Genomic DNA, 8,412 nt, shown 5'->3' on the forward strand with positions numbered 1-8,412 from the left:
CGAATCGTTTTCCAAAAGTTGCTATTTTTATAAATTTATGTTGTATCACACTGACATACACGAATGAATGTGTGTTTATATGATTATATATATGAATGTAATTATGTGTGCATTTATATAAAATGTAGCAACAATCTAACTTTTCTGTAGAGAAACCTACTGACTTACCTTCTTTTTATAAAGTTGTTTTGTTATATTTCTTGGTACAGTTTTACGAATACGTGACACATGTCATGGCACAGTAAGTGCATATAATCAAGAACTACATAGTACCAACAACATACCGGTCAAATATGCATGTTTGTATGTATGTGCATATGTATGAATGTATGTAAAATATGTATATATGCATATATACATATATATATATATACATGTGTGTGTAGTGTAGTGTGTGTATGTATTCATGTGTGCATGTATACGTATATATGCATATCGATATCAATATCAGTCTCTGTCAACACATACACACGCAAATATGTGCCTGCACACGTACATATATGTTCACTGCGTGTGTACTTGTGTGTATGTGTACTTGTGTGTATGTGTACATGTGTGCACATATATTTGAGTATGTATTTTCTTCTATATATTGTCATTAGTAATTTATCATCTCTAAAATACTAAGAAATAATCCATTAAACATCCATTCACCACAGCAGTTATATATTTATGTCCAATTTACAAGTCACAATTTCTATAGAAAAAGTGCCAAGTGCTATTCACAGGGGTGTAGGAGGTGTTTCACATATAGCCGTATTTGTAAGGTATTTAGGTATTTATTGCTGTTGTTGTTGTGTAGTAAAGTTAACTCTGCTCCAACTGAGATCATCCTGTGTCATTATTTCCTATCCATGAAGATATGTTTACTGCCTAATCAAAGCCAGCTGTAGCAACTGTGAACCGTTGCAGAGCAAATTAATAGGTAAAAACAAGGATGTGTCATTGCCCCAGCACTGTTCCTTATCTTCATTGTAACCCACCCTCACTAATCAAAATTGTCTACAGAGCAGGTAATGGACAATTTAATCTTGTTGGTTTTATGTCCCAAACGAAAACATCTTCCAGACACTTCTTTGGCTTCCTCAGAACATATTTTCCAACAGGTCCTGAATGCTTGCAACATTGCTTACAGGAAACTTGGACTAATGACCAACTTTAAAAAGACTCACAACATTTACCAAAATTCTCCAAATGAGACAAACTAGACAGAGCAATTGATTGATCATGTCAAGGCATCTCTGGTAAAAGTGGACCCCATTCTGTATCTTGGAAGGGACATCTCTAAACTAAAGCTGCAATTGACTCTTTGCACGAAATAATGCCAAATTCATCTATATTCAGGTTTTCTATGCCAGAATTCAGGATCGAAAATTCATCTAATTTAACGTGACCTTGACCTGTCCAACACATCTCACAAATGACCAAGAATGTTCAGATGACAATTTTGCCTTTCTCGAATCACTTGTCTCAGTTTTCTGCTTTGGTATTATGTACTCACCATGTTGCAATCATTGTGACCTTGTTTGGCAGAAAGATCTATCAGATGATTGCAGGTGTGGAATGGTGACGCCACTACCCAAAAAATATAAACTGGGACAGAATGAGAAATGAAGAGGCGATGAGAAGAGCTGGCATGGAAAGTTTGCAGGACATATTGGCTGAGCGAAGGATATGGTTTATTGATCATTTGCTTTGATTACCACAGGAAAAATATATTATCATCGTGTTGGAGTGGATGTAGTATATGTTGTATATGTAGTAATACATATACTATCTGGATTTGTATTATCAAATTATCTCCTATTGAAAACAAATTGCCTGACTTTAAGAATACTTGGCAGCAATTTCTAGATTGTCTTTCTATCATGTATCGACCCCCTTCTTTGCAGTTAATTTGTTTGATTTACTGCTAAGTTCATTATGTTTATTATAGACATGCTACATGCGTTGGTCTCATTTTATTATATCTTAGTAACTGCAGTTTAATAACTGCTTCATTAGTGATAAATTATCACACAACACATCTCAGCAGTGAATATATAATATAGATATACTTAAAAGCCTATTACACCAGGTGTTACTTATATTGCTGCAGTCTTTACGTTAACTATATACATCTGCCTTGCCTTTTCATAGGTGTATAATATAATATATACATGGATGGCATAGGAGTATGTTCAAGGAATCCTCTATGCAACCATATTGTTTAGGCTTAATTCCTGCGCGCAGCATCATAAGAAAGCATTTTTTGTAAGAATAACTCCGCGGAGGCTCACAGAATTTGAAAATTGCTTCGGTAGAAAAAGAGTTTCAGTAAAATATTTGAAGTAAAAAACGGGAGAGTAACGCTTGAAATTGACTTTGTGTTCAATCCATTTTTTTTAAAAATCTATATTTCACTTTAGCTTATATGATAGATCTTGGCAAGAGGAATCTATCCATGTTACTTATATGCAAAAATATCCAGTAGAAAATAAGGATTGAAGTAAAAACTGGCAAAAACATGATTAATGATTGAAATCAACTCCAAATATTTTACTTATTTCAAAAGAAAACTGTATTTAAATTCAACTTCTCTGAGAGATCTCTACCAGACGAATCTGATGACGTCCATTATATATTTAAAAAATTAATAAAAAAGCTACTGGAGCCAATGGGCAAAAGAGAGTGGTAACGCCTCAAATCACCCTCCCCCATTTTTTTTACCTCAAATGATAGAACTCATCAAGGCGAGTGTCGTGGTGATAATCTTTTCAAAACATATCATTCACACACGGTAGTGCATGAATAATATTCTTAAGGTTTATATTATAATGGGAGGCAAAGTTCACAATATCGGCCGAATATCGCCTTCTCCCATTAATTTTTTATTCTTTGTATTGTTTCAGGCGAGGAAAGAAGTCTTAAGTAAAATACAAGTTCTCAATCAGTTTTATTTACAAGTTACACAGAAGGTGAAGTGTGTTGCTCTAAGTATGCCATCTCAAGCTGTGTGTGTTCGTTGTATCTTCGTTACGCGGGCCCATTGCCTCTGGAGATACGACATGCAGACTAGCCTGGAGACCTAGCCAGCAAAGTATGTTCAGCAAGCGCCTGCGGTGAAAAAGAGATAGAATCTGTTTGCTGGGCCCTTATATCCAGTTTGCCATCACGAGCCTCGTTGTGATCTCATGCATGGCAAATGGATGCAGGTGAGGTCTCGCTCCAGTCTCTTTATGATTTGTACATATTACTTGCATGTTTCCTTTAGGGTTTTGGTGTGCAATGAGTGTTGCGATAATCATTAATTAGATTATGGGAAATTCTATGTAGGATAAAGTCAAACGTGTTATTTACTAATGTTTTCTTACCTACTTTTTCTCTACTGTGTGAAAAAAGAAAGCAAGAAAGAGAACACTTGATCAAAACATTTTGTGTAAATGGGATGAAATTCTTCTGTCATTTTGTTCATCTCTACAGAGAATGATGGCTGAAGGTCACTGGTATATTTATCCTCATGAAGACTGAAAGTGAAGTCAGGATATTTTCTGAGAATATGTTCCCATATTTTCACCGTTTGATGTAAAATGTTCAGTATGTTCCTTCAAACTATTGTTATTGTGTTTGATGTCATGTCTATGTCTGTTGAATCTTTATCTAATTCTTGTTTTTGTTGTGCAGCCAACATACATCAAGTAGTGTTTGGTGCATTCCACAATACTCATCAAATGGGAATCCTTATAAAGCCCACCTTCTGTATAAATCATAACATTTCTGTTATAACACGTGATGGAGTTGATTTGATTGACCCCGTTGCACAAAGAACAGGGCTTACAGCTCTCGTGGCTGTTTTTTGGGCTAGTGTTCAGAAATTCCAATGGAGTTTTCATTGGGATTTGAGGTACTAGTTAATAGTTCTCGCATTTCTATTGCATCTAAAGGCTATAATAGGCGGTTGAGGAAATATTTGTTCGACACAAGGATATCTTTCTGAAACACACTTGTAACTTTCATGCAACACTTTTGAAATATCAGCGGAATTTTGGTGCAAGTTTACCATTGAAGGAATCCAGTCTAAAATCTTAATTAGGTTGCTAAACTTAGGCGTGAAAATTTGACATTCCCTGCTAATTGTAGCTATGTCATTTGCAATTTCCTTTAATCAGGATCCACTTTAATCGTGTTTGATGTAATGGCACACAAAAACATTTCCAATAATCCCCTATGTCACTACAAATCCGTTTTATCCTAAAAAGACTTGGGACTTCAGATTTGACTTAATTGTATGAAATAAATGATCGGAGCAGTGGTGAAGATAATAATGATAATAGTTTCAAATCTTCTCACAACGGCAGCAATTGTAGGTGGAAGCGATTGTGACATCGACCCCAATACCTTACTGGTACTGCATTTTATTGATCTCTATAAGATAATAGGCAACGTTGACCCAGGCAGGATTTCAACACAGTTTTTATACAATAAATCCATCTTCATTGATTCTTCTCTCATTTTGTATTTATTAGAGATAAAACCCAAGGAGCAACCGCATCAGGATCAACTTCTAGGACATAAGTGTATCATTATATCTCTGAATATTTCATTCCCTATCTAATTATTTCTAATTAGTCTTTTAAAGCTCCCAGCATTAAAAACAATAACACTAACTTATCTATTAATTTTAGCAATTTGTTTACCTATTTATATATCTAACTGTTTATCTATTGTATAGCAGTAAGCATACTTAAGGGACTTTACTTTAGACATGTTGACTATTTATCTGTCTCCCCATGGATTTTTGTATTAAATTTAACAACAACCTACTTTCAAGCAGATAATCTATCTGAGTGTCATACCTAACATTGTTCCGGTATCAGTGAACAATGCATCACATGAGAATATAAATTCAATATTCATTGAATTTGTAACTATTTAATGCTAATTTCATGAATATCTCATTTTCAAGTTAACTAAACAGCATCTTATTCTGTAAAAAAAATTTGTCACAATTAAAAATTCTTCATTAGTTAAGAATTTGGTTTTGTAAGTAAATGGTTTTCAGTTTCGATTCCTCTTAGTGGTTACTTACAGCATAACTTTGAGTCAATCAAAATTTTGTAAGTAATATTAGGTACATGGAAACTGTGCGGAAGCCTGTCACAATCACATGCATAGGTTTCCATGCACACACATTGTGTGCACTAATATTTAAATCCGTATTTGTTGCTTTCTTTATACACCAGAAAAATTTCTAGGAACATTATAATCCTGAAGCCCTTGCTTCAATTTGACTAGGTTTCAATGACTGAATCTGGTACAATAATATTAAATCAAAATAATTGAAAGAATTCTTTACAAATGTCACTTTTACAGTTTATTGAACTCCGATTTTGCTTCCTTTTATGGTAAATTTATAATAATGCTGAGTCTGTACTTCAATTTATTAGTGTTTACATGCAACTAAGCCTTCAACAGCATATCTTTTGGGGTCTTTAAGTGCGTCATAAATGGACCTACAGTCTGGAAAAGAACAGAAAGTTAATAAAATAATGATTTCTAATATGAGCATAATGCTCCAAATTAATTGTTGGGTAGGAAGCAGTTGTTTACTCAGCTCAATTACTTAACCAGTAATTAATTCATTTATCCTGGAATTATGGAAGCTGAAGTAACTTTGTGTGGGTTCACATTTTATAATAGATTGCTTCCCCAGGAAATCGACCCTATAACAGCACTGTATTTATCCCACATTGTTTTTATCCCACATTTTTTTATTTAGTAATATAAGTTCAAAGCCTTGTACGCAGATGAGTTAATGCACCTTCTGAGATTCATTTCAGCCAATCATATCTTGTATTGCTTGTGATAAATTATCGCCCAACTTCAGATTCGGTGATAATTTAATATTCTGACAGAACATTCAATAGAGTTTTCCTTAAAACGACTGTAAGCTTTGTCCTTTGGACCAGACTGTTAAAATACGATTCACTCACATTAAAACTATGCGACAGCAATGCAATATATTTTGCAGTCATACAATTTTGATATATATATATATATATATATGTATATATATCATGTAATTTGGGTGGTGATCTAATATAGAGTGCCAAAGCGGAGATCAGTGTTACAGTTTTGAGTTCGAATCCAGGGCAAGTCTACGCTAGCATTAAAAATATGATGTAAAGATAATAACTATTAAAAAGAACAACCCAGAAAGAATGAACTTTCTCAAATATGGCATCAGTTTAACGTTTTAATGGAAAAAAAGTGTGTACTAACGTTTTGGACGTTCATCCTTCATCAGAAAAAGAAGAGAAGCATATTGAGCATGAGAAAGAGAAATAGTGAGTGTATATAACAGAAAGATGGAAAAAAAACACAGAATGAACTGGAAGGATTAGAGAAATAAGAAAGAAGAGTTAAGAGAAAAAGAGCAGATGTAATCGGCGCATGTACCAATATACATCTATGTCTGGACATGGATTTAAGAGCGGTGGTGTGTGCATGTGGTTGTTATTTTGGTGTGTTTATATATGTGTGTGAGAGAGAGAGAGATGAAAGTATGGTAGTGACAGTGAGTGATGGATGGGATGTTGATGTGCAGATATGTGTAATCATTGGGTGGTTAGTGTGAAAGTGTGTACACAAAAATCGTGAGTGCAAATGAGTAGGAATAAAAGAATGGAAGAAACACATCGGATGGCAAAAATAGGGTGGTATTATTTTTTTGTCTGTAGATACGCATCTTTCGTTTTACTTCTGCCAAGTTATGTGTTTCACCAATTCCTCTACTTCGACACACTCACACATGCCCTCACATCCTCAATTACACTCTATCCTGCTACCCATCCAACAATGGCCTAAAAACAACATCTTCTTATACCCACGAACAATGCCAATATACTTGCACACTCACAACATTTTTCTATCACATATTTATGGTTTCAAACAGTCTTCTTATCTTTACTGCAGCCGCATGTAAATTATTTGTCAAAAATCTACTAAAACAGTTTTTGTAAACGTTATACAAATAATGATTTCTTACCTCGGCACAAAGCTACAATTTTTGTTGGGAAGAAACAGTTTGTTATATTGACACCAATACTTGAATGATATTTAGTTTCTAGACCAAACACCACAAGGAAATAGTGGGACCAGAGTGGGAGTAACTATCAGGTCATTCGAGCTGTTAGAAATAGCAGCCAAATCTCCCTCAAATCAGACCTGTATTTTAGAAAAGGAAGGATCGCTTGATTTGTGCTATTTACTCAATGGCAAAATGACAGGATGGATCATAGGTCTGCTGGAAATGGACTGACCTAGGCCTAAACAGCATCATCAAATAATGTTGTCCTGAGTAGACTGGGACTGAATAAAAATGAAATGTTTATGGCTAAAATCCCTTTTAGTATAACACCACTTGATCAGAGCAGATCAACAATGACAACAAAATAATAAATATTTCAAAACACAAAATTGTATCTTACATAGATGTTTGCACATTTTGAAGGAGGGTGAAATCGATTTGATTACTCCGGTACTCTCCTCGTACTCGATAAAGTACCAAGTGAATATTTGAGCAATTAAATAAATTTTCATCTCCCACCAAGATATGTGATCTTGTCACCCCATGAGATATCAATATTTCAATGTATTAATAATAATAACAATATTCTATTATTGTGTTCTTACTTATATTAACACTATACACTCTCCATAAAACACTGCTCCATCGACATTCGTGCTTCCTGCATCCACGTTTCGTTGCGGTAACCCAAAACGCCCTTCCACAAATACATTTACCCACTACCATGCAGCCTTTGCAATATGAATTGTGTTCTAAAATAAAGTAAAAAGAGAAATTAGGAAAGCATAAATGTCCAAAGTGGATTATTAATAGTAATAGTACTTAGTACAATAAATTTTCCCTGGGCGAAAACCATTTGGTTTGACTCTTAAAGTCAACATAATGTTGCCGAGTTTTGCTGCAGCAACCAATAAATAAATGCTTCTGTATTGGTTATAACACTCTAGATTTCTTGGGGATTGGTACTAAACCATTTTGTCATACCATGAAGCTGTATTATCTTGGTGTAAGAGTTTATTTCACTCTTCAAATAAAGGATCAGAAACTGTTCCTGTTTTCTATACTTCTACTGGTACTCTGAGATATCTTGGTGCCCTGCCATATGAAAAGAATTTGATACTTTTGATTTTGTATTTTGTAAGTTCATCTGTATCAGGTATCGGTAAAAAATTTTTTATAACATTCAATGATATATTGGCCTAAGATGTTCAAGTATGTTAGAAAAGTGCTCCCATTTTTGTTTTGTATTTTTCAGCCGTTAGGATTGTTTGGCTTTAGTTTACCTCTATTGAGCTTTTTCTTTCTCTGAGATCCTCGTTAGAAACCTCAAAGATGGATAGGGA

Source organism: Octopus bimaculoides, chromosome 21 (genome assembly GCF_001194135.2).
Source record: "Octopus bimaculoides isolate UCB-OBI-ISO-001 chromosome 21, ASM119413v2, whole genome shotgun sequence".
In the NCBI taxonomy this organism is placed as follows: Eukaryota; Metazoa; Mollusca; class Cephalopoda; order Octopoda; family Octopodidae; genus Octopus; species Octopus bimaculoides.